Source organism: Mirounga leonina, unplaced genomic scaffold (assembly GCF_011800145.1).
Source record: "Mirounga leonina isolate KUSES-001 unplaced genomic scaffold, KU_Mleo_1.0 Mir_178, whole genome shotgun sequence".
Lineage (NCBI taxonomy): Eukaryota > Metazoa > Chordata > Mammalia > Carnivora > Phocidae > Mirounga > Mirounga leonina.
Genome location: NW_023270464.1, coordinates 13,969,232 through 13,996,278, shown reverse-complemented (window position 1 = coordinate 13,996,278; position 27,047 = coordinate 13,969,232). Strand labels below are relative to the sequence as shown.

The 27,047-nt window shown below is 42.0% G+C and overlaps 1 long non-coding RNA gene across 2 annotated transcripts in view; it reads right to left on the bottom strand.

Annotated features, from left to right (window-relative positions):
- Positions 1–6,888: 6,888 nt before the first annotated feature.
- LOC118023011 overlaps positions 6,889–27,047 on the bottom strand; it is a 36,784-nt gene continuing 16,625 nt past the window's right edge. The window contains exons 2-4 of one of the 2 annotated variants that reach the window (XR_004682623.1): positions 23,502–23,592; positions 18,045–18,398; positions 6,889–10,467 (exon numbers count right to left, since the gene is read on the bottom strand). This is a non-coding gene — a long non-coding RNA (uncharacterized LOC118023011). Of the gene's footprint in view, positions 10,468–18,044; positions 18,399–23,501; positions 23,593–27,047 lie in introns of those variants that run through there. The other variant, XR_004682624.1, reaches the window with a different exon arrangement.

Sequence of the window (27,047 nt, the reverse complement as noted above, 5' to 3'; positions counted from 1 at the left end):
CTATGAATAAGATATTCTCCCCAGTGATGACCTTGGCTAGACTCTCGGCCCCCTCTGGAAAGCATTATTGTTTTGGCCACCCTCGGATTTCTTGTAGCTGTCCTGCCCATCAGCTGCAGGAGTCCTGACTCGCTTCCCCAGCCAGGACAAGGATCTGTGGGCTACAGCTGCATCCGGGGCTTGAATGGGAAGATAGCAAGCCGGGTGGTCAGGATCGCTGTGAGGATGCCCCCCGAGAACAGCTTCAAATGAGGCCTCCCAGGAGGGGTGCCCAGACGCTGTGGCCTGGAGACCGCCTGGTCACCTTGCTCAGAGAGGGGGTGACCCGCACAACAGTCACTGAGCAACTGATAAAGCATGGACGCTGGGGGACAGGCAAGAACCCAACCAGGAAGGTTCTCCTCCCTCCGTGGAAGGAAGTGCCTTCCATCTGTGCTGCCCCTTGGGGGTAGCCTGCGTCACCCCTTCAAAATGTCACCTGGGACAAGCCCCGGTGGGTGCATGTGGCCAGATTCATGCCCTTGCACACATGCACAGAACTCAGGGGGAGCACAGAGCAGCTCCATGGAGAAACCAAGAAGCGTCCACCAGGAATGGCAGGCATGTTGCTACAAAGACCGCGTGCAGGGTTGGCTGACTGCACCAACGGCCGGCAAAGTAATATCATCTCAGGTCAAGGAGAAAGCCTCACAGCCCAAAATAGCCGCCCTTCCCAGTTGCCACAGGCTCTAAAATTATACCATTGAAGATTTATTCCTTTGCACACCTCATTTTCATTGGGGGTCGGTCCTGCACGGGGGGGCGGGGTGCGGGGCAGCGGAGGGGAGAACCCACAAATGTCTTCACATGAAGGTGTAAAAGGCCTGCCAGGTCCACAGAGTTCTGTGGAGGCGGGAATGGAGGGAGGTGTTGAAAGGGGAGGAAGAAGGCAGAGGACGTGTGGGTGAGGGAAACCAAAAGGAAACTTCTCCTATTTCAGCGTTTTACCCAGAAGGAGCCCGGCTGGCAGCTACCTCATAAAACCGAGGCCTGAACAATTTGCCAGTAAATTTGAACCATGCATGTAAACAACGCTAATAATTTACTCCTTGAAATGCCTTTCTAATACATGATTATGCAGAGCTGCATAATCTACTTCAAACTGCCTAAATGGAAAAAAACAAAAAAAGTAAATTAAGGGGCAATTAGAAAGAATAACAGGAGGAAGCATGAGGAAATGCCATATGCCTATCATGCTGGAACGCAGAGGGAAACTCCAAGCAGGTAATCAGATCATTTCAGCCAAAGCCTCCATTTTCTGGGGGGGAAGGATCCCCTCGGAAATTCAGGCAAAGCCTCTGTCTTTTTGTATAGAAGTTTGGTTAACCTGACCCTGAAGGACCAAGCAGTAAACAAAATAAAAGCAAGCAGTCACTATTGGAAATACACCTCCGGTCCCCTGTTTCACCTAGCAACAGCCCCCACCTGATTCCATTTTTATTTTTTTATTCTTTTTTTTTTTTTTAATTGTTTTAAAGTAGGTGCCATGCCCAGCGTGGAGCCCAATGCGAGGCTTGAACTCACGACCCTGAGATCAAGACCGGAGCTGAGATCAAGAGTGGATGCTTAACTGACTGAGCCACCCAGGCGCCCCCACCTGAATTCATTTTTAAAGCCCTTAAGAAATAGGTATTATCGCCCCCCCCCTCTACCACCCTCCTATCACTCCCCTTTCTCCCACCCTCCTCACCTAAGCCACTTCTGGGGCAGAAAGCTAAGTACCACAGATGCCACTAATGAGCTTTAGGCAGAGGCAGGGATAAAAATAGGGAACAAAGAAAACCAGGAAGGAGAAAAACAAAAGGGTGTTCAGGGCTGAGAACAACCCGTTCCCTCCTGAATGACCAACATTTCTACACCATTTGGTAGTTTATAAAGAACTAGCTGCTACATAATTTTATCTCCAATGCTCCAAACCCCATGAAGCAAGGAACATTTTTTTTTAAAGATTTTATTTATTTTTTTGACAGAGAAAGAGAGAGAGAGCACAAGCAGGAGCAGGGGGAGAGGGAGAAGCAGACTCCCCACTGAGCAGAGAGCCCGACACGGGGCTCGATCCCAGGACCCTGGGACCATGACCTGAGCCGAAGGCAGACGCTTAACCGACTGAGCCACCCAGGCGCCCCAAGGAAATTTTACTCCCATTTTTATGAATGAGAGCACTTTGGAGGAGAGACCAGGTGACTTCCCCGAGGTCACACAAGGAAAGTAGCTGGGGACGTGGGGACATGGGAAGGGTTTGACGCTGAGCCTAACTCACTCTATTTTTTCTACTCCAACAGTCTTTGGAGTTACAGGGCGTAGGGATTCAAGATATGTTACTCCTGGGTCTATGAGGAACTTACTGATTTCTGAAACTACAATTTCCCTCCTCAACCTTGATCCTTTCATTCACTCAGTGAGTAAGGATGGAGTCTCGCCTCATGCCTGGCATTGTCTAGGAGCATAAGTTCACCTTCATGGAGATAGCACATAGATGATTCCCTGATGGCCAGCTCAATTGGCCCCATTTCAGAGAGCTGCTCTCTGACCATACAATCTGAAATGGCCCCTGCCATCCTCTGCCAATCACTCTTGCCCAATTTTCCCGTAGTACTTAAGACCACCCAAAACCATGTAGTTCATCTTTATTCACATTATTTCTGCTTGTCTTCTCTAGAAAATTAGGTCCTTCAGAACAAGGACCCTGCCTCACTCAAAGCTGTCTCTCCAATACTTAGAACAATTCCGGCACACAATACGTGCTTAATAAACATTTGTCCATCAAGTGACACTGAATGTCAAAGAGACCTTTCTTCCGGGGCCTACTGTGTGTCCAAAGTAGTATGAGACCGTTTAGATCAATCATCTCATTGAATCAAGATGATATATGCCAAAAAAGGAAATAATATGAAGAAGGCGGAGTTTTAATAATGGCGGAGTGCTTGGAAAAATTAAAGCTGAATTTGTAATGCCTGGACCTTGGGCCCCTTAATGCAAGAACAAGGGCCATGTTGTGACGTGAAAAGGTAACAAATTTAAAATGAATAAAAGGCAATACTTTTTTTAAAACAGCGTATAATCTACCTGTGGAATTCACTGCCGCAGGATATTATTGAGGCAAATAGTCTAGCAAGATTCAAGAAAGGATTAGACATTTATATGAATAGGAATAATATTGGCAGTTACACTAACTAGGTTAAAAAGTTACAAGGCATGTCCGTCCTGGGCTCCAGGGCATAACTGTTCACCAGCTGGGGTGAGGAAGGAATTTCCCCTTGTGATGGAGCATTGCAAAATTGGCCAGATGCACATTGGCTCATATTTTTGCCATCTTGTGTAACAGAGGCAGAGACCACTGCCCAGGGGAAGTTCCTGAGAAGACAAACCAATGACCTCTTACCCTGGTATTTTTGACTCCCTTCTTTTTTTTTTTTTTTTTTTTAAGATTTTATTTATTCATTTGAGACACAGAGATACAGAGAGAGAGAGAGAGAGAGAGAGCAAGAGCAGGGGGAGAGGCCAAGGGAGAGGGAGAAGCAGGCTCCCCGCTGAGCCAGGACCTCGACTTGGGGCTCGATCCCAGGACCCCGGGATCATGACCTGAGCCTAAGGCAGACGCTTAACCATCTGAGCCACCCAGGCGCCCCTCCGACTCCTTTCTTGCACAATCCTGAACAACAGGTACAGAGGACACATAAAATCTTTTGGGACTCATACCTGAAAATGTTTCCATTTGGGGAACGGTGAAAAATAATTTTCTTCATCCTGATGGTGAAAAGATTTCATGGAATGAAATCAGGCCCCAGCGGTAACCTTATTAGTAGCACAGCCAACCGTGCCTGGAAGGTGCCCGCCTGAGCATTTCCCAACCTCAGCACATTGGAGTCCTGGGAGAATCTCATCCCAAGTCCTCATCCACCCATTTTCCACATCCGTCTACCACTGCGCCTTACACACATGCACTTGGTCCCTGTGTGTTTAATGTCAGCACGTTGCTGCAGGTGCGGGAAATAAAGCTGCTCCTAGGAACGTCCACTAACATTCCAAACTTTTCCCAATTACACTGCCAGGCACAGCCGTGGATTCTTGGTGATGTGTGGCTTGCATTTTTTTTTTTTCCATCCTAACATGGAAAATCCAAAAGGCGGTTGTTTAGCCATGTGTCCAAACGCAAGCGTTCACAATAATATGCTGTCACTTTAAAGAAAACAGTGAAACTAAGTTATTCATTATACTCACTTTACAGATCTTATGCAGGTGTAGACAAGGGTCTGAAGAAACCGTATCAGTGTCCGAACCGCTAACGAAAGAACATTCCCCAAGTCGTGAGACAAAGAACATTCTGCAAGCCAAAACACAGAGGGAAATTTTAATTTAAATCCTCAAACCAGCAATAAGCCTAAAAGATATCAAAAGTAAATAGACATAGAACAAAATGTGGCATACATAGACATAAATGTGTTTTTACTGGAGACAGACATCATCGATGCCATTAATATTTTCAAATACGTTCTCACACAGAATAAGGTAAGAACCACTGGTCTAGGCCCTAGTCCCCAAGATAATTCTCAAGTCACTCTGGGCAAAGTCCTTTCCACCTAAATGCAAGATTTGCTTCATTGTAAGATTTACTTCCTTAAGTTGGCAGAAGAATATTAATTGGATTGTCTTAGTATAAGATCATACTTAAAATATCTAATTCCCATCCAGAGAAAAGACCTTAACATTTAATTGTTGCTTCATATAAAATACCTGTCATTTTATTGGCCGGTTGCAGATAAGCTTTTTCAACTTGGGCTATTTCTCTTGGTCTAAGCTTCGCTATTTACTTTTCCATGTGATTACCAGAAGAGCAGAGTTTGTCAGATTCGTGTTTGTTGGTGCTGGGTTGTTTTTGGTTTGGAGTTTTGGGGTTACTTTCTGGGGGGCAGGGGTTTGGTGGCTAATATTTGTTTTTTACTTAAAATTATCCACATATCACGAGGAATGATAAGTGAGGAGTGTGAGCTCTGTAGTCAACCGGGACGGGGTTCAAATCTCACACTAGCAGTTTGACCTCATATAATCCAGTTAACCTTCCTCTCTCCTCATCTGTAAAATGGAGAAAAAATAAAATCTAGCTTAATCTAGCAAGCACACCAAAGGAGGCAGTGACTACAAAGGATCTGACACATTGCCTGTCATATATTCAGTAGACAATACATGTTATCTATTATTATGACTGAGCATAGTCTGCCCACGTATCTGTAATCATTACGAGTATATATCCTATTCCGATGTTATGACATAATTTGCATATCAACATCAGGAAAATATTTTATAGTTCCATTGCCCATACGGTTAGGTTTACAGTAAGGCTCTAAGTACTGTAACAAGAGTTTAAATAACATCTCTGAGGGGCACCTGGCTGGCTCAGTCGGTGGAGCATGTGACTCTTGATCTCGGGGTCATGAGTTCGAGCCCCACATTGGGTGTAGAGATTACTTAAATAAATAAAACCTTGGGGACGCCTGGGTGGCTCAGTCATTAAGTGTCTCTCTTCAGCTCAGGTCATGATCCCAGGGTCCTGAGATCGAGCCCCGCATCGGGCTCCCTCCTCAGCGGGAAGCCTGCTTCTCCCTCTCCCGCTCCCCCTGCTTGTGTTTCCTCTCTTGCTGTGTCTCTCTCTGTCAGGTAAATAAAACTAAAAAAAAAATAATAATAATAAATAAATAAATAAAACCTTATAAATTAAATAAATAAACAAACAAACAAACAAACAAACAAATAAATAAATAAAACAAAGAACATCTTTCAGCACTCTTTTTGGTACTGAGAATGGATTCCAAGGAGTAAATATATTTGATCAAGGGTTACGAAAATTTGTATGGTCTTGACACACACTGCCAAATGAGTTTCCAGGAAGGATTTTGATACCCTACCACCTACCCTACCACACAGCTATATAAGACTCACTTTTACCACTACTTGGTGAACAATGGGAATTGCCACGTATCAGGAATAAAAAGGAAAAACATTAAAAATCACAGAAAGACCTTGTACAACAAGCTTTTGTCTTTCCAGATCTAGCCAAAAAAAAAAAAAAAAATACTGTGAGCGGTGCAAATTTTCATGCCCTCCACATCTGCCTGTTTCCTTCCAAGCCCTTTCTCGAAGCATTGTACTCCACCTCTCAGAAATGTCTCGTCCTCCAGCCACACACCTTGTAGTTTTCCAGCTGAGTGAAGTCAGAGGGGGAAGGAGCCGGTTCCTCTTCGCTGCAGATGCCCAGCGGTCCTGTGAAGGTCAGCCATTCAACTGCCCACCACTGGCATGAAGACAGCACAGGCAGGAGCAATCCCAGAGGACATGCAACCTGGTGAGGCTAATATATAAATATTTTCTCGCAAGGTGGAGTGATGTAGAATGACACAGCCCACATCTGACCACAAAACATAGAAGGTGTAATTGAGGTGTATCACCTGAGCTCTAAAAGGCATATTTTGAGGAGGAACAGTTGGTTTGTGCGGCTTTGCCAGATACCTAAATAATACCTGGTTTTGTGGGAAGAAAGAAAGGAAGAGCAAAAGGAAAGAAAAGAGAGGGAAGAAAGAAAGGAAGGAAGGAAGGAAAAGAAAGAAAGAGAGAGAGAGGGAGGAAGGAAGGAAGGAAGGAAGGAAGGAAGGAAGGAAGGAAGGAAGGAAGGAAGGAAGGAAAGAAGGAAGAAAGAGAAAGAAAGAAAGAAAGAAAGAAAGAAAGAAAGAAAGAAAGAAAGAAAGAAAGAAAGAAAAAAAGAGGAAAGAAAGAAAGAAAGAAAGAAAGAAAGAAAAGAAAGAAAAAAAGAAAGAAAGAAGGAAGGAAGGAAAGAAAGAAAGAAAGAAAGAAAGAAAGAAAGAAAGAAAGAAAGAAAGAAAGAAAGGAAAGAAGAAAAAGAAAACAGAAAGAAAAAAAAAGGGAACACTTTGGCCTTTGGTAGTGAATTTACCTCACATAAAAGGTGAGGGATTGACAATGTTGAAATGGAAATTTTCTAACTCAGGGCAACTGAAAAGTGGCTTTTCCTTGCCCCTTCTACACCAATGTCCTGATGACACCCTCTTTAAGACTCTTGAAACAAGTCCTGAGGAGCCCCGGAAGTTCATCTGAAGTCTGTATGGGCATTTTTCTAATGAGAGATCATCCAACCCCCCACTCGTCCACATAAAACTCTCCAAGGAAAAATCTCTCCCCAGTTGGTATCACTGATAAGGCTGGTTCAACTGCTTCTCCTAGCTCAGTTACAATGCAGTATTCACATAACAGGCACAAATCAGAGTTGGACTCTTTCGACATTTGTGGATGGCGTGGCATTATTTGCTAAATTCCAGAACGTGGTGCTGGTTAAACAGGCTGAAAGGATTAGTTACTCCAATGATGGGGATCATTGGCATGGCCTTTGGTCCTTGCTCCATGGACATCTGCACACCTGGGCATGAAGCGTCCCTACAGGCAGGCAACAGGGTTGGAGGAATAAAGACTCAGCCTCCCATCACTTACTACCTGTGTGACCCTATGCAAGAAATCAACCACTCTGGGCCTTGGCTGCGTCTCTGTTAACTAGAAATAGTAACACCTGCCTTGCACAGTGATTGTGGGGGAAGCCCCTGTGCCTGGTACTCAGAGGTTGTAATGTACACACACACGCGCACACGTGAATACATGTGCATGCACTTGAGTTTTTGAAAATCAATTACTCCTCTCCATCTTTATAGCTCACAAGGTGATTTTTGAAGAGTCAATCAAGAAAGGAAGGAAAGAAACAGATTTTCCTCTCCAACAAGAAAAAGCAATTAAACGTCAAATATTAACTGTTCCTGGGAGTAAATTTTTTTAATGGGTTAAAGGCTTGGCCATTACAGGCCTCCAATATGTAATTTCTAAGAAAGGACTAGGTAATTTTTTTTTTTAATTAAGTGGAAGATAAAATGCTGGAACCAGTGTATCTCTTCAGAAACCACTTTTTTATCCATTTTCCAGGGCTTCCCAATTGCATCATGCCTTTTAAGAGACCCAATCTGTTTAAACAGCACTTTATTTTAAACCTTCACTTGTGAAAAGCACTGATTTATGATAGGGCTGATTTAAGCAGTGGTGTCTTAAGCAATAATGATTTCAATTATAGGACTTTCACCAACGTGCATTATTCTGATTTACTCTCCACTTCTTCGGCATGTTTATTCACTAAGGGAGGGAGTACAGGTAGGTGGGGTGTAATTTTGAATAGTCCCTGGACAAATTTAATATGAGAAAGGAACGTATAGACAGACTGATGTACGCTTTCTGATGATGTGAATGCATTGTATTTTAATATGCTCTGACAAACTCGAACAACTCCCTGATGGGCTCCTACCCGATATCATTAGGGTTATTTAGAGCTCCAGTCCTGCTCTGTTCCCTCTGGGGCATATGGAAGTTGTAGGAATATGCACAATACAGACTCCCTCCGAGCATAGTACAGTCTCGAGCTGGAGAAAACCCTTAAGCTCAGTGTTACATCTTTCACTCATTCACATCTAACATCAATAGAACACATATCAAATATCCTCTCCTTACCTGAGTGCCTATCCCGTGGACCAGGCTGGTGAGGAAGAAATTCATGTGGGATACATTCCCATTAAAATCCCCAACAGCAATTGGAACGGAAAATTCCAATCATACCTTGACAGTTTTTCCTCCTTTCATCAGATCAACTTTATAGATTCCTTAGTTCGGTGCTATTAATTGGACGCTTGCATGATTTACATCTAGCTCTTAATCTCAGCTATACTATGGTGCTGTAGTCTTTACGAGAGCTGACCAGCAAATGCTTTATGCATTAATCCCTCTGCAAAAATCACCTTAATAAATTGTTAAACTTTTTTTTTTTCTTTTGGAATTTAGAAGTGCCAAGACACAAATGAAAGTGTTTGGGTCCAGCCATTAGAATTTTCAGCTTAGCCCTTAAAAAAATGATGGACTTAATTGCTTTGCAGAAGAAAATCAGATCAAAGTCAAGATTCTTCCTTTTTAAACTTTGTAATTATTTCTCAGACTCCTCCTTGAAATGCCTTAAAAATACTTCCATTGAAATGTCTATGGGCTTCTCCCCTCTTCCTTTCAAATATGCTCTGTCTTAACTTTGCCCTGTGGCCTTCCACTGCCCTCTTTGAGGCACTGCCTGAAAGGAAAGTTCTCAAACATCATCAGCACTGGCAGGTACAGAGGCAGACAAAACAAGTGGCGTACTGAGCTAACAACGAGGCAATGCATCGTTTTAAACACAGGATTGGATACATTCTGTAGCTCAGAAACAGGCAATTACAGGAAACCTCATTCCCTTCTTTGCATGAAATTTCCCCAGCCAACCCTTAGCGCACAGATCTCCTTTCTGTCCTCTCCTTCCCAGCCCGTCTCCGTAGCAAGCCCACGTCCTGTTTCCCAGCAAGCACGAAATTGCAGCTAACATGCTCCAACTGCTCTGGGCACTGGATGTTGGGGGAACATCAGAACCTTCTCATTTGCTTTACGCGGCAGCCAATTCTTACAAGGCTACGGACTCCCTTAGTTAGAAGCTACCTTGGTGATTCTCCTCCACCCCCTTTGTTTGACAAATGAAGGGGGAAAGACCCAAGGAGAGAAAGTGACTTGCCCAGGCTCCCACAGCGGGGCTCTGTGACTTACCCTCTGGTGCTCTTCCCACATCCACTCACAGCCATTGGGCGGGACCAAGAACAGTTCTCCAAAATAGAATTTCACTTAGGCGTCACCATAAAAACGGATTTATTATAAAAGCACTGATGGGCCCCCATTTTGTGCTAAGCGCCCAGTTCATGTCCCAAAACTCGATAATGACCCGAAGGCATTCTAATCCTAATTCGGTCACCTGCTAAAGATTCCTCCTCACTAAGTGCGTGCACAGAGCGACCACTGACTGAACATTGCAGAGACGGTGAAAGCTGGGAGGAACTTTAGAACCTTCATCCCAACTTCTCGCTTTACAGAGGACGGAACTGAGGCCCTGAAAGGCCTGAGAGCTAGTTCGTGTCCGAGGTGGGTCTAGAGCCAGTTCATGTCCCAGGAAGTTCTAGAGCTAATTCGTGTCCGAAGTGGGTCTAGAACCCATGATGCCAATCACTGAGTCATGTTCTCTTTGCTTCAGCACATTCATTTAATTCAGAATACAACCTACCATGGGGGCTCAATCTATCACATTGATCATCAATCTCTTTTTTGTGACCCTTCAAGTAAGTTAGTTTGTCCCTATGCTCTGCCCCGAAGCTCCACTTTAATTTGAGGACTACTCTCTGAGTACCAAGGTCCATGTAGGATACGTTCCCATTAAAATCCCCACCAGCGGGGCCCTGGGTGGCTCGGTTGGTTAGCAACCGACTCTTGATCTCAGCTCAGGTCTTGATCTCACGATTGTGAGATCCGCGCTGGATGTAGAGCCTATTAAAAAAAAAAAAAAATTGTCACTAGCAATTGGACGGTGGTCCCTGGAAAGCAGAGTTTAGCTGCTGACACAGTAGAACTACAGTGACTGGCACCATATGCATGGGAAAGGCGTACACCCATACCTTTAATGCGTTCCAGATAAATCCAAAGAATTGATGTGATAAGCCATGTCAACAGAAACACCATGGGCAGTGTTCGTACCTTCACCATACTAATGGAATTTTTAGGGTTACCACAGATCTATTTAAAATAGTAGCTGCTGTTTATATATATTTTCAATAATCTTGTAAATCAACAGTGTTCCATAATCTTAGCTGAAACTATAAATGCTAAGTGGACCCATTAAAGAAGAAATGTTAGATCTTCTTTTTCTTTTTTTAAATGTGGTCTTCCAGGAAGCTGCCTCTGGACATAACTGCAGAAAATTAACACAATAAGTAAAGCATTATCGAAGAGCTATTAACTGATTACACTAATAAAAACCAAATGGGGGCCTTAATTCTGCCCCTCTGGGAGAGAAGGACAGATAAAATAAACAACAGAAAAAGAACACAAAGTAAAGGATAATTGACTTTAAACAATAATAATACAGAAACCTCCCATCAAGTAAAAAAAAAAAAAAAAAAAAAATCCAGATCTCTAGCTTCACTTTGGGAAAGATAGAAGAAAAACTTTATCCTGCCTTGTTAAGACCTAAGTTTGATACTAATAAGGGCATTTTCCAGGCTAACAAATTGGAAAAATTAAGGGGGGTTGACAAGGAAGTTCTTAAATGCCTGACACATAGTCACAACGACTATTTTACTATATTATCAAAATGAGGAGCCCTTCTGGTCCTGCTCAGAGGCTGTTGAAATCTAAACATTCAGAGCTCATACTCTATCAGGGTGGGATGGAAAGCGGGGTCCAGTGATGTTTGGCATTCACATAAATGGCCAAACCAGATAGAGAAGAGGAGGACTAAGGGTTTCCACTGCCTTAAGGTGGAGACTGGGGGCCTTTAGAACCCATGAACATACAGCACTGCCTGTTGGCTAAATCCTGAAATTCTTTTTTTTTAAGATTTTTATTCATTTATTTAAGAGAGAGAGAGCACGACAGAGGGGTACATGGAGAGAGAGAGAAGCAGACTCCCCATTGAGTGGGGAGCCCAATGCAGGACTCGATCCCAGGAACCTGGGACCATGACCCAAGCTGAAGGCAGACACTTACCTGACTGAGCCACCCAGGCGCCCCCAAATCCTGAAATTCTTAAACATGCTTGGGGTTAACTCTGTGTAGCAGAAAAAGGTCTTTTCTTTCCATTTTATTATCTATAACATGGTCCGTCATCCTGCCTTCAAACCTAGCCAGAAGCTTACAGTTTCTCTCAGTAAGTGCCTGATAGGGGCCAAGTGTCTTACCAGATGCTTTACACTCATCATCTGTCATTCTTACATTATACTTGCAAAACAGGTGATGACCCCAAACTTAGAGTTGCAGAAATGGAGTCTCAGAGTGATAGAGAGACCATTCAACTTCCCACGGTTATTAGGCCTGACCCCTCTCCAAAGGCATGCACCCTTCTCCCTCCGCATAGGTGACCCCCGCCATTGCTAACTGTTACTGTCACTCTTTCTCAGTCTGTTTTTACATATTGTTCTAACCCATCTAACCCACGGAACCAACCCTCTTAGCATGGCATCGGCAAAATCCCAGGTTCTTTTTGCTTTTTGCTGACAAAAAGTCAGCAAATTCAAATGAAATAATTCCTATGTGAGAAAATAGTTCAACATTTTCTTAAAATGCAAACATTAAAAACAAATTCTTCCACAAGACGCTAACTTTTAAGTTGGCAGAAAATAGCCTGGTCGTTTCATATTTTCATACTAACTAAAACAGTAGTGGTTCGGATTTGTAATGAATGTGTTGGTCTGAGAACTGATCTCCCACAGTGAAATGTGGATGATAAGAAAAAAAAGCATCAGTAGGTAAGAGGTGGGGTTGTCTGTATAGAGATAGAACACTTTTATGTATGAAAGGGTAAAACTTGGGGTGCCTGGGTGACTCAGTTGGTTAAGCACCCGACTCTTTTTTTTAAAAGATTTTTTTATTTATTCGTTTGAGAGAGACAGAGCACAGGAGCAGTGAGGAGGGCCAGAGGGAGAGGAAGAAGTAGACTCCCTGCTGAGCAGGGAGCCCTGTGTGGGGCTCGATCCCAGGACCCTAAGATCATGAACCAAGCTGAAGGCAGATGCTTAACCAACTGAGCCACCCAAGCACCCCAGCATCCGACTCTTGATTTTAGCTCAGGTCGTGATCTCAGGGTCTTGAGATCAAGCCCCACACCGGGCTCTGCACACTGTGCAGAGCCTGCTTGAGATTCTCTCCCTCTCCCCCTGCCCCTCCCCCAGCTCACGCTCTTTCTTGCTCTCCCTCTCTAAAATAATAAATAAATAAATAAATAAATAAATAAATAAATAAATAAATAAATAAATAAAATCTTTAAAAGAGAAAAAAAAGAAAAGGGTAAGACTTGTTCAGCTCTGGGCAGAGAGGGTTGGGAGACATCCAAGTGGACCAGTGAACAAAAGGTTCAGGAGGGAGATAGCCATTTGAAGCCAAAACCACTTTACGGAAGCCAGAGTTCTTCAAAAATACAATGTATTCAGGCCATCAAACTTAGTAGCGAAATACTGGAGGCGTGTCCAATAAAGAATATTTTAAAATAATTTGAAAGTTCTAATCTTCTGCAATAAGAGGAAAAATGAAGAAATTACGTCATTTTGAGGAAGAGGAAAAAAATTATCATTATTTGCAGATGATAATATTTACCTATATGGTTCAAAAGAATCAACTGGCAAACTTTGTGAATAAAAAGCAGGAAAGTGGCAAATGCCAAATAAAAATATGTACGTAGGCAACTTTCCTCAGCAGTTATAAAATTTAATAGAGAAACAGGATTCACAACAACAATCAATAAACTCGAGACTATATTGAGATATGACATGAAGAAACCACAACTTGGCAGAAATTTGCAGGAAAAGATAAATGACAGGCATGTTTTACTTGTAGCCAAGAAAACTCAGTATTAAGGACTTCAAGTGCCCACACATTAATGTATAAATTGTATTCACTTACATTTTGAACTGGATGAGTTCTTACAGAATAATAAAGAGGGGAGTATAACCCAGAAAACTAATTGTAAGGATGACAAACTTGAATTACTGGATATGAAAGCATAGTCTTAAATTCTAATAATAAAAAAAGGGAGGGTTTTGGCTGAAGAAGCAGTGGAGATATGAAGATAATGAAATAAAATTGAAAAATACAGAAACAGGCCCAATAACATACAAGATTGAGATCAGTAAGGAAAAGAGTCTTCGGTATATAGATTCTTACTACACAGACCAAAACAAATTCCAAACAAGTAAGAGATTTAAACATTTTTTTAAAAAATAAAAAGAGTCATAAAAGCAGTAGAAAATGTAGATTGATATTTATCTGACCCTGGGATGTACAAAGCCTTTCTGAACATAAAAGCAGAGGAAGAATGAATAAAGGAAAATATTTATGTACTTGGATTTATAAACATATACATTAAAAATCCATTAACTATTGGGGCACCTGAGTGGCTCAGTTGGTTAAGCATCTGACTTCTGACTTCAGCTCAGGTCCTGATCTCAGGGTCATGAGATCAAACCTAGCGTCTGCTTGGGATTCTCTCTTTCCCTCTGTGTCTCCCCCTACTTGCATTCTCTCTCTCTCTCTCTCTCTAATAAATAAATAAAATCTTCTTAACAAATCCATTAACAATTAAAAATCAAATGATAAAAAGGATAAAATGCTTGCAGTGCTTGATAGTGAAAGAGTTAATACACTTAAGATGTAAAGAAGGTTTACAATTTAACAGAAACTCAATTTTGTAAAATTTTAAATAAATAAAAGTGTAAATAACAGGCAAATTACATACTCACAAAACAAGCCAAATAGCCAAGAAACATGAAGAAAGTTAGCATCACAAATAATCAAAAAAATACAAATCAAAATAGGATTCTAAGTTTCTTAGTTTGGGGAGATTTAATGATGGTTTTGTGAATTCTGCATTCTCATTCACGGCAGGTGGGAATATAAATTGGCATAAACACTTTGGAGAGCAGCTCTGCAAATCTTAGACAAGAAAAAAAAAAGCTTTTTGACCCAGGAATTTTGCTTATAGTAATTTCAAGAAGAAATGGAGATACACACAAAGATTTTATAAAGGCCAAAAGTTAATAAACCACATGAATATCTAACCAGAGGTAAACTGAATTATGATACCTACAAATAAGGTAACAGGATGCCAACATAAAAATCATGCTTTACAGTAGTTTCGACACAGGAGCAAATACTTATTATGACTTGTCAGATGGGAAAACCAAATCACAGGGATGCCTGGGTGGCTCAGTTGGTTAAGCATCTGCCTTCAGCTCAGGTCATGATCCCAGGGTCCTGGGATCCAGCCCCGCATCAGGCTCCCTGCTCGACGGAAAGCCTGCTTCTCCCTCTCCCACTCCCCCTGCTTGTGTTCCCTCTCTCACCGCATCTCTCTCTGTCAAATAAATAGATAAAATCTTAAAAAAAAAATTAATCACAAACTAGTGGATGATAGCAGGGCCTCAATCTTACTTTTCAAGCATACATGTCAGTAAAAACGTGGAGGGGCACCAGTGTGGCTCAGTGGGTGGAGCCGAGGACTCTTGATTTCAGCTCCAGTTGTGAGGTCAGGGTTGTGGGATCGAGCCCCACCTCCAGCTCCGAGCTCAGCATGAAGTCTGCTTGAGAGTCTCTCTCCCTCTCCCTCTGCCCCTCCCCATACTCTTGTGTGTGGGTGCATGCTCTCTCTCTCTCTCTCAAAAAAAAAAAAAAAAAAAAAAAGTAAAAAAAGAAGTAGTGCGACTATAGTCTCTCTTTTTTTTTTAAGATTTTATTTATTTGACACAGAGAGAGCAGGAGAGCAAGAGAGCACAAGCAGTGGGAAGGGGAGAAGCAGGGTCCCCACTGAGCAGGGAGCCCGATGCGGGGCTCCATCCCAGGGTCCCTGGATCATGACCCAAAGTAGACGCTTAACCGACTGAGCCACCCAGGTGACCGGACTATAGTCTATTTTTATTTATTTCTTCACGTGTTTCCACAATTTCTAAATGCTCTACAATGGACATGTATTACTTTTGCAATCGAGAAAAAATTGCCTTGTGTGTTTTCACTTCTAGTTTGCCGGAAGCGTGGAAGCCTACAGGAGATTGCCCAGAGAAGGTGTTATAGGAAGGCAGCTATGCTCACCACTATACCACCAACGCGAGAAGGTGCTGTAGGAAAATAACGGGGAGCCCGGGCTGCAGGGCTGCTCCAGCTGGTGAGTCTGTGCCTTCACCCTATTCTGGCTTTTTTCTGTTGTGGTGGCTTTTTTTTTTTTTTTTTTAATCTGTTCTCAGAAAGTTTGTAGCTTCCCCCACTATTTTATTTGCTCCTCCTAGGAGTGACAGAGCAGAGTGTTCCAACAATACTTACTGTATTTTGTGTCAGGGGCCTGTGGGTCAGCAAGGTTATTAATAAACATAGCCTCTTGTTCTAATTTAGGCCCCTTCTCTCCTCCGTGCCTCTCCTCCTGCCCTGCTTTTCCTTTCGCTTCTCTTTCCGTCTGACCCTCTTCCCCTTCTCCCTGATACCGAGGATTCTGCCTTGCCTCTCGCTCAACTTCTGGCACTTTTCCCAAAACGCTTTTCTGATGTCCTTGTCGGTCCTGTTTTCATGGGGAATTTCATTTTCGAGGAAACACGCCATGTCCTAAATCGATTCCATGCAGGCTGATGTGATACCATGATTGGCCACACCCGGCTGAGTGGAGGGATCCTTAGAACTGAGGCGAACTGTGGTCCAGCCGGGGGACTACCTCGTTTTGTAAAAAGAATGTCCATTAAACAAGATTCACCGACACAAAATGAGCCAGACTTGAGAGGCCCTATGGTCAGCCCCACGCAAAAGAAGTGAAGTGGGAAGGCACAAGGCAGCTCTAAATTCTATTATTTTTCTTATTATCTCGGATAAGACAAAGAACATCTAAGGAGTTCCTCGTGTATATTTGTAGTATGTGCATATCAATTTTCTTTTCTGTTAAGAGCTTAATTTACTACCCAAACTTCGAGTAAATCTTGTATTTTTGCTGACTTGATTACCTGTATTTTGCTGACTTGATTACCTCACTACCAAATTCGTAGGCCCAAGCTCTGCAAATTCCCTGAACTTTGTACAAATCCTGTTCAATTGTTTTTCACTGTCAACATTTTCTTTATTTTTTAAGCTTTCTTTATTTATTTTGAGAGAAAGAGAGAGAACAAGCGGGGGGCGGGGATGGGCAGAGGGAGAGAATCTTCAAGCCGACTCCCCACCGACAAAGGAACCCTACCCGGGACTCGATCCCACAAAGCTTGAGATCAAGAACTGAGCCAAAACCAAGTCACTTAACCCACAGAGCCACCCAGGCACCCCCATGGTCAACACTTTTTAACTGCAAGTTCAAATCAGAGATTACTTTGTGAACTGAAAAAGTCAGTTCCTACACACACACACACACACACACACTCACACGGGTCTGCACGTGCTCTTCCCAAACATATTAAACTTCAGCTGTTACTTTATTCTACTAAACACAATATTGCATCTCCTATCAGAGCTTTCAAGGAGTCACATGCACCAGTGGGAGTTTACTTAACAATGATAAAGCAACAGTTTTATATGGGAAAATATGTAAAAAGAAATGCATGATCCTGTGTTGAATTATTCATACTTTTCAAATTAACCTATTGCACTTTTTCCTGTTCGAGAACGCATTAGTTTTTAAAAATGACCTGGACTACCTTTTGTAGAATGAGTGGAAGTCTTTTAGGGTGATGTAATTTTTTTAACACATGATTAATTCTACTCCCTACTAGGGTCCTCATATTGAAGAAATGAAAAAAAAAATGAAGAAATGACAGGAAAGCTACATTTATTTCAGAGAAAGATAGTTTTCTATATCTAAATTCATTATCACAAAACATACCAGTTTTATAGCATTAACAGAATTGTACCCAACTTCTGGTCTTTCCAAACTGAGAAAGAAAATCTCTGTGCACTTTGAATGAATTATGCATTCGACTTCTTAAAATGGTCACCTCTAACCACGGTACATTAACAGTCAGAGATGCAAGGATCCTAAACTCAGCTAAAATCTCCATTGGAAGTAGCCATTAATCAGACTTGACTGAATGTCTAATTTGGTTCCTTATTTTTTTATTTTTTCATTTTCCTTTTAAATAGTTCATTCTTATCTTCTCTATAACAACAATCAAAGGATGAGCATAGCTTTAAATGTGTTCTGTTAAATGTGTGGTCATTTGTCATTCATAGAATGCTATTTAATCAAGTTATTTTCTTTAAAGGTAGTATTTTTCTTAATAAACATAGGCTTGCATGAGCATTAACTTACGAGACTGTGGTGGGGAAGAAGAGAGGAAAAAGGAGGAAGCGGAAGATTTTATTGAGTGACTACTACGTATCATACAGTGTGATACCTGCATCCATTCATCCAACAGATCTTATGGTGTGCTGAGTGCTTCACACATCTTTTTTGGTGTTGTCCACACAGCATCACAACGAAGAAGATATTAGACACCTCAGGATACAGATGAGAAAACTGGGGTTTAGAGATGCCAAGCAGCATACCCAAAACACACAATTAGTGTGGCAGAAAGCAAGGATTTGAACCTAGGCTCTGCTCACCAGACAACAGCATTTTCGATGATTAAGAGTAGTAGACTTCATCGTTGGCAATGGCAAGGACTCGGAGTCGAAATTAAAATCCTGATATCTCCTGCATGCTTGAGATCAGTGATGCCCGATCACTTATAAGTTCTGATTGGGGATGTCTGAAAGGCCAAGAAAGAGCTCCCAGAGAATCATGTTAGGTAACATGGCGGACACCACCATGAAGTGACTGACGGGGCAATTCCCACGTTAGCATGACGATACGTATGCTACTTATCAGAACACTCATGACACTGTGTGACTCAAATGGATAGACCAGTAACTGTCTTTTTTTTAAGATTTTTTTTTTTTAATTTATTTGAGAGAGAGAATGAGATAGAGAGCATGAGAGGAGGGAGGTTCAGAGAGAGAAGCAGACTCCCTGCCGAGCAGCGAGCCCGATGCGGGACTCGATCCCGGGACTCCAGGATCATGACCTGAGCCGAAGGCAGTCGCTTAACCAACTGAGCCACCCAGGCGTCCACAAATATATTATTTTTTTAATAAGATTTTATTTATTTATTTGAGACAGAGAGCATGAGAGGGAGGAAGGTCAGAGGGAGAAGCAGACCCCCCGCTGAGCAGGGAGCCCGATGCGGGACTCGATCCCGGGACTCCAGGATCATGACCTGAGCCGAAGGCAGTCGCTTAACCAACTGAGCCACCCAGGCACCCGACCAGTAACTTTCAAAAGCAGGGCATCTTTGTACTCTTGCCTTATATATTTTAAATATTCTATATTTAAAGAGGGCCCTTGGTTCCAAGATGTTCCTTTACAGTTTGATAAATAAATGTTCTGAGGATCACCCATGGGGAATTCTTCCCTCACATAATAAGGTTGGCTGCGAAGCATTGTTTTATGCCCTGTAGCAGACCTTTTTTTTTTTTTTTTTTAATGCCCACTCTGTTTTAGCTTCTTCCAAGTCCCAGCCTGGGATCGGCAGGTTGTGGGATGAGGATCGTGTGGCGAGTGTCAGGCTACAGTTCTTAATGCTCTAGGGATAAGATTTCTTACGAAAACTGGCAGCTTTTCTGTTCTTCCTCAGCCTTTTTAACACATAGCCAGGTCTCTCTGTTTAGCGGCACCCGCTGTGGTTGTGACGGTCCTGGGCTAAATTTATGCCACTGACGAGTCCCATTGAATGGCTCAGTAGCATGGAATCAGTGGGAGCTGTGCGTATATAAGCCCTGGCAGACCTTGGCCCACTGAGTGTAATAGCCTATCTGCCTTGGGAGATTATGGGTATGATACGGGCGATGCGTAATGCATAGGGCAGTCTGTGTACAAATTTCAAATGACTTGCTACACCCCTTTAGGATGACTGCTGTCAAAAGTATTAGCACTTTACACACACAACAGCCACGTATCATATTACCGGTGGCCCCTGCTCCCACAGAGTGGCTCCTCCCACGTCTCCCAGTAGGTAATTGCTTCAAGGGTACCTATTGAACACATACAAAGGAGAAAACACTGGTGAATTTCCTTCTTTGAGCCCGACTGTATTCATATAGAAGGAGGAAAATACCGAACGTGTTTAAAATTAGCATGGACGGAAGTTCAAAGGGAATTACATGGAAAAGAGATCTCGGAGAGATTTAAATTTTCAATCCAACAAGAACCGGATTTAATATACTGAAGCTGAACCCAGGGGAGCGTTATGTTGTTCTGTGCTTAAATCAAGACCTACCCTGATGTTAGCACTTAAAGTCTGGGCGGTAATGGGAAGGTAGGGAAATGCAGGAACTTCCATGCCATGGATGATGTTTAGGACATTTAATTTTTCGAGCATGGATTTTTGAATGAGGCTGCCCGATGCTGGGGAATCTGCAAAAGTTTAAACAATGTGGAGATCTGACTCAGGAACACTAGCATTCTTTGGTTAAGCTTCTTTTCGTGTCCCCTCTCAGCTTGGTGCAAGCAAACTAAGCAGAATCTGTTTTTTGTTTTTTTTTTTCCCTCAGTTGAGACTGGACTTACATGTGTGACTATCCGGGCCTTCCGTGCTAAACAGAGACGATAGATTAGCATCACGAAAGACACAGGTGACACTGGTGATCATTCACAGAAAAATTAGCAGCAAAATAACCACCCATGATGATGGTCTGAGGTTGAATAGACGTGACCTCTTTCCATAGTCAGGATCTTTTTTATAATAATATTGAAAATCTGGGGGTGCCTGGGTGGCTCAGTTGTTAAGCATCTGCTTTCGGCTCAGGTCATGATCCCAGGGTCCTGGGATCGAGCCCCGCGTCGGGCTCCCTGCTCGGCGGGGAGTCTGCTTCTCCCTCTCCCACTCCCCCTGCTGTGTTCCCTCTCTCTGTCTCTCTCTGTCAGATAAATAAATAAAATCTTTAAAAAAAAGAAAAGAAAAGAAAACCTGTTAGCATTAGAAACCCTAGCATTGATCATATTGTCTGCTTGCACCAGTGTCCAGAACACTATGGAAACTCATTTGTCCATTTATCCAATATATTGGCCCCAAATATATTCCAGGCACAGTATTAGTCTCTAGAGATACAGCTATAAATGAGATACTGGTTCCTATCCTTAGGGAGCTTGTCTTGATTTATTTTCTTTATATAATAAATAGTACATGCTATGTGCCTGTCACTAGTCTAAGTGCTTTACATATATTAACTCACTTAATCTTCAAAACAACCATATGTGAGAGTTACATTATTATCCCCATTTATAGATGAGGAAACTGAGGCACAGAAATCAGCATGCTCACGGTCACACACTGGTATATCAGGAGACCCAGGATTTAAACCCAGGCAAATCTACTTCCAGAGAGCCTACTATTAATCACTGCTTATGAGCTAATTGAAGAAATAAACCTGCAACTATTCCCAACATAATGACTAGTGACATCAAAGACCCTAGAAACTCCAGAAACCCTGGCTTCTGCAATATTCAGATCAATGATTGGGCAAAACTTTGTAAAAGACGGGCACCTGGCTGGCTCAGTGGATAGAGCACATGACTCTTGATCTTGGGGTCATGAGCTCAAGCCCCACGTTGGGCTTGGGTGTAAAGCTTACTTAGAAAGACAAAACAAAACAACAACACACAACTTTGTAAAAAACCTGCTAGTCAATTTGTAAAGGAACCAAAGATGAGAGAGACAGACTCTATAAGCTACCAAAAAGCCAAATCAAAATGCAATTTAATGGCAATAAACATAAGACGATCTTAAAATGCAATAAATCCCCTGAACAGCCCTACACGGCTGAGATCTGACTCCATGGCTGAGATCTGACTCCATGGATCTGACTCCTCCCTGACTCAGGACTCTGTTCAAAGCCTATCACATGACGTGGTGGACAGCTCTGGTCATGAGACTTCTAAGTATTTTATTTGTTGCTGGACACTTCTTAAGAGAATCTGGCACACCAAGGCCAACCAAAGAAAACAAAACCACTGAGTCCCGGTCATATGTGGAACTGGAGAATTTTGCCAATAAAACAAAAGTGGTGGCCTTGAGGGGGTGAGGAGAGCAAAAGTTATCTTCCAGTGTTTGAAAGTCTGTCGTATGGTAGAGGGATGAGGTTGAGTTGTGCTGCTTCTGAGGACAGAATCCAACCCAATAGAAAGATGGTCCAGAGACACAGATTTTTGCTCCCATGAAAGGAACAAAAATTTCTAAAAACAAAGCTCCAACAGCGATAGCCTTGGGGAGAGTGAGCCCCGCCCTTCCCATCTCTCTAGGGGGCTGGCCCTGTCTGGAAGCCTTCACCCAGACCTTCACACATATATGCTACCTGCCTTAAATGTACAACTCTTACAAATTGCTGAATCCATGTCAGCCTGGCCATCTGCCTATCTCCAGACCACTGGCTTCAGTGAGAAGCTGGACCAGTGTTCTCCAAGCTTCCTTCTAAGGAAAAGACTCAAGACTTCTTGATTCCGTTATGGAGCCTTGAATTCCGAAACATTTTTAAAACCAGTTACCCCTGTTTTACAGATGAAGAAATATCTCACAGGGACTGAATAACTAATGGAATCAGGGGCAGATAAAATCTCCCCTTTTATACCTCGATTCCTGCTCACACTTAAATCACTATTTCTATACAACCAACCTCAGCATTGTTCCAGAGCAACTTAGTCCTAACCTTATTCTAGAAAATTGGTCTGGTCCCCAGTGGCCACTAGGTCATTTAGCTGAGAGCTTACTATCATTTCTAAGTTAATTTGTGAGTTAATTGTAAATGTCAGGAAGCTCTGACACTGCAGAAAATGATAAATTATTGAGATAAACCAGGGTCAGAAAAATCCCTGTTGGTTGTTGATCAGTTTTTATCAGAAAAATGTGTTGACGTGGGAGGGACTGGAAATTGCATCAAACAGGAGTTGTCTCAGAAGACAGCCTCCATTAAGGGGACACCGGATTCTTGAGTTAGGAAACTGCTTTGAACATCAAAATTCCCATACTACTCCACAATCACCACCTCCATCATGTTTTCTCCTAAATGACTATCCAATCTAGAGAACTTGAAAAAGAACCTAAAAATATCAATGCCTGTGGATATTTCCAATGGGATGGTCTAAATGTGGTATTAGAATGGTTGGATTATACATCTCTGAACACATATGCATCACACCTATCAGTAAAATAAGGGCTTGTCTTTTCCACACCGCTGTGTTTGGCAGGCCTGTGCCTCCCATTTCTCCTCCTTGCTGTTTGACCTTTGTGGTTCCTTTCACCCGCAAGGTCAAGCCCTTAACATCAGGATTATGTTAAAAGAAAGACGAAAATTTTCGAAGAAACTTCTGGAATTACCAGGGTTACTCCAAGTGGGGACTGGTCCTCCTTTGTAAAGGGAGGAACCTAAATCTCAAGCCCAAATGATTCAAATCCCTACCAGCCTCTGAGTTTTGGACCAGATGGCGCCTGCTTTTTTTTTGCCCACAACGGCTATCCTGGCCACCATCTACCTCTGACCATGCTCAGCAGCGCCGCTCTCGCGACATAACTTCATGATCTCCCATTTGCTACTGATTAATCTATGGTATTTTGGAAAATGGAGCTAAACTGGAATGCTATGGTTAACTAACCAAAAGATGTCAAGGAGCCTTTATTTTTTAACTTCTTTTGCAAAAATGATTTTGGAGGGGTAGCAGACTGAAAAACCCTATCGTGACCAATCATACACAGTCAGACCCCTCCCTGAGAGAGAAAAGATCCACTGCTTTCATTGCAGGAATGTAAGACTAAATGTCTTACCTGGAAGAAAACATTCAGTTCCCCATCTGATGAAGCTTTAGGGCAAACAGCAACCAGGCTTTTCTATCCGCTTTTCTCTACACTCAGGCACCTAGGTCAAAAGAGAAGTCAAGTTAGGCTGAAATTTGTGTAATTTACAATCTCCTGCCTGTGGGCCAGAGCCAAAGGGCTCTTGGCTACAAAGTGTAAACAGAGCATTGTTGCCTCTTAATGTGGGTAATTGGTCCCAAATGCTGTTGCCACTTTTCCGATCAGACGCTTTACATACTTTTTAAAGGACCTGGGAATTTTCTTCTTTGGCGGGGAAAAGTTTGGAGTGTAACTGTCTTTTCATCAGCACTAAGACTCCTATAAACAGCCAGGTGATTTCATCTGGGGGCCGGTAAACACAGGAGGCTTGGGGCCTGCTCGGGGAGATCCACTCTGTTTTCGGATGTTCATTCATCTATCATTTGCTCCCACACCCGAGGTGACATCCGGGTGTTTACCTAACAGGCTCAGCTTCTCCAAGAGTGGAGCAGACAGGGCCACCGCTTAGAGGATGCCAGCCAGATTTCAGAAGCTGGGCTATGTCTCATCTTGGCATAATGTATTCTTATTGGTACGTTCCTTGAGGGTAATGCACCGTGATGAATTTGGCCGAAAACCAGTTGTTTTATGGCATCATTTTCTGGGTAAAGTCCTAGGGATGCTATGCAAGAGAAGCCAGTGAGTGTGGTGTTCTGGGAGGTCTTAGTCCAGGATTGGGAACAGTCGGGGGGACTACAGGCTGCGTGACCCCGGACAGGCAACATAACCTCCCTGAGCCTCAGTTTCCATATCTATAAAGTGCAGACGGTAATAGATACCTTGCAACTCTCACCGTGAGGATTAAATTAGAATATGAATATAAAGGTTATGGGGCATTCCGCATTATTATGATTATAGATTATAAATATATATATATACATTATATATTATGTAAAGCAGTTTTTAAACCATATTTTTTTCAGCCTATCTTTAAGTCAACCTACACAAGGCAGGGAAGAAAATTTGTCTTTCCTGTGAAATCTCTTCAGGATTCCAAGAGAATATAGCTTTCATTATGGATCTGGCAAGTCATTGACAAAAATCTGAGTTCCCTTAATTTGCTTTTCTCTTAGAATTTCCTTTTTACCTATTTACAATATCCTTCATGACATTTTTAAGTCTTCATTTCTCCTCTAAATATTTCTGGAATCCTGTTGAGTTCTACATTAACTAATGTTTCTCCAAGTTTTACTTCTTTAGTTTTTATTATTATTATTTTTTAATCTTTCCTCCCCAGTCTCTCACTGGGTCATTCTTGTACTTTTTTCCTTTAAATTCCATTCCAGAGGCACCTGGGTGGCTCGGCTGGTTAAGTGTCAGACTCTTAGTTTTGGCTCAGGTCACTATCTCAGGGTCATGGGATGGAGCCCCAGGTCAGGCTCCGCACTCAGCACAGAGTCTGCTTAAGATTCGCTCTCTCCCTCTCCCTCTGCCTACCTGCCCCCCCTCCATGCACTCTCTCTCACTCTCTCTTTAAAATAAATAAATAAATCTTAAAAAAAAAAATTCTACTCCATTTATCTCTATCTCCTTAGCATAGGGTATCCTACTTAGGTCACATTCTAAGTGGAAGCTCCGCAAAGACCTATGGGAGATTTGCGATGTCAATTCCCTTCCCACTTCTGGGATGAGGTTAGACAACACTGAGCTTTCTCTACTTGAGCTTTTCCCATTAAATTTACTACTGTTCTTAGTAGTTTAAAAAACAGGAAAATATCTCTCCCATCCATAGTCTGTAGCAGTTTCTTTCCCCAACAACATGGTAATTCCATTTCCTCTGTAGGGTCAGCATGGCATGGTGCTGGAGTGCCGATATTCCAGAACCAGACATTCTGGGGTTCACATCCCCTTCGGGGCCATGTAACCTTGGGCAGTGCAAGTTATGTAACTTTCCTGTGCCTACTCTTTCTTATCAGCAAAATAGAGATAATAGTGTTTGTCTGGTACTATTATGGTAAACCAAGCTGAATCACCCCAGGTAAAGTCCTTAAAACAGTGCCTGATTACAGTAAGCCCTCAAGAAATGTTGGTTAGCAGTATTTTGCAGGGATTCTCCTTTTTAAAAAATCCTATGTGTATTTCACGGTCAATTTCCCCCTCTGTCTCTCCTAAGTGGTCATCTTTCCACATACATCATTGAAAATTTGCTTCATATACTGTTCTTCCCTACTTCTGAACTTTACAGGAAATGTGGGGGAAAAAAGAAAAAGACAAAACAGCCATTGCAAAAACATCTTCTGGTTCTCTTCCCCTGCCCATCCTCTATTCATCATTAGCTAAAGTGGGATGAAAGTTTCGCTATGAAGCCACAACACAACTGTAGTTTACCTAAAGTTAGTGAGTCTGGGTCAGGTTTAGGAAAACCTGGTTTGAATTTTCAGTGAACCTCCTTTCTACTCTCAAATGCCAGAAGAGGATTTATAGTTTCAGGTGGATAGCAAATGAAATTTGGTAAGTTCATCTGGGTTTTACTTTGGGTTTATCATTCGAATGAACTCAAATTTCATGCAGCCTTAATCCTTATATTTATGGTTTTTCTGCCATATTCACCTCAGTTGATAAAAAAAATTTTTTTTAAATAAAAATTGAGACACGCTGTTTGGTATTTGAGCAAATAGCAATATTGCACAACATATGCATTCCTTTGTCTTAATGATAAAAAAATTATGAGGAAAATATATTTTGGGTAACGTGCTTTAAGGAAAAAAGCTATTTTGGCAAATATTCCTCCTTCTTTCATACTGTGTTTATTAACCATGAAATTCCAAACTGACCAGATGATAATTAACAAAATTATCTATTTCTGTCGACATTTCAAGATCTGCACTGCATCATCTTTTATCACTGGCTCAGTTAAACTGTGACTTTAAAATCAAATTTGTATAATTTAAGCTTTCTCCATTTTTGCATTTCATCCCCCAGAAGTCAGAAACCCAGACTTTAAACTAGCTAATTTCCTCAAATTATATGCTAGAGGTTTGAGGAGATTTAAGGATAGATCTTTTATGTCAAAATGATAGGTCCACAGTTTGATTGATGATCTTGTACATATAAATGATATATGCCCATTAGATAAAGGGGCCTTCTGGGATGAGAAAATTAGGCAAAAGTGAGCCTAGAGAAATTTCTAAATCCTACATTTGCCGAGATAGGGGCAACATGCTTCCAGCTTCTCTTTTATTATAAGATGAAATAATCTTAAATAACTTGCATATAGAGATTAATATATCAATGCACCCTAAAAAGATTATTAACCTAAAAGTGCATTTTTCACTCTAACAGTTAAGTGGAAGCTTTCTAGTTACAATACTTTGAATATCTACTTCTTAATTTAACCAAACAAAGTTATTCTGGAATTTTTTTCCTTAAGAAATGAGCACTAGATAAAATTCCCCCAAATACTACTAATACCTTTTCATAAATTGACCATATTTTACGTTATTTTAAAAATTAAAACCTAAAAACAGAAAATGTCAT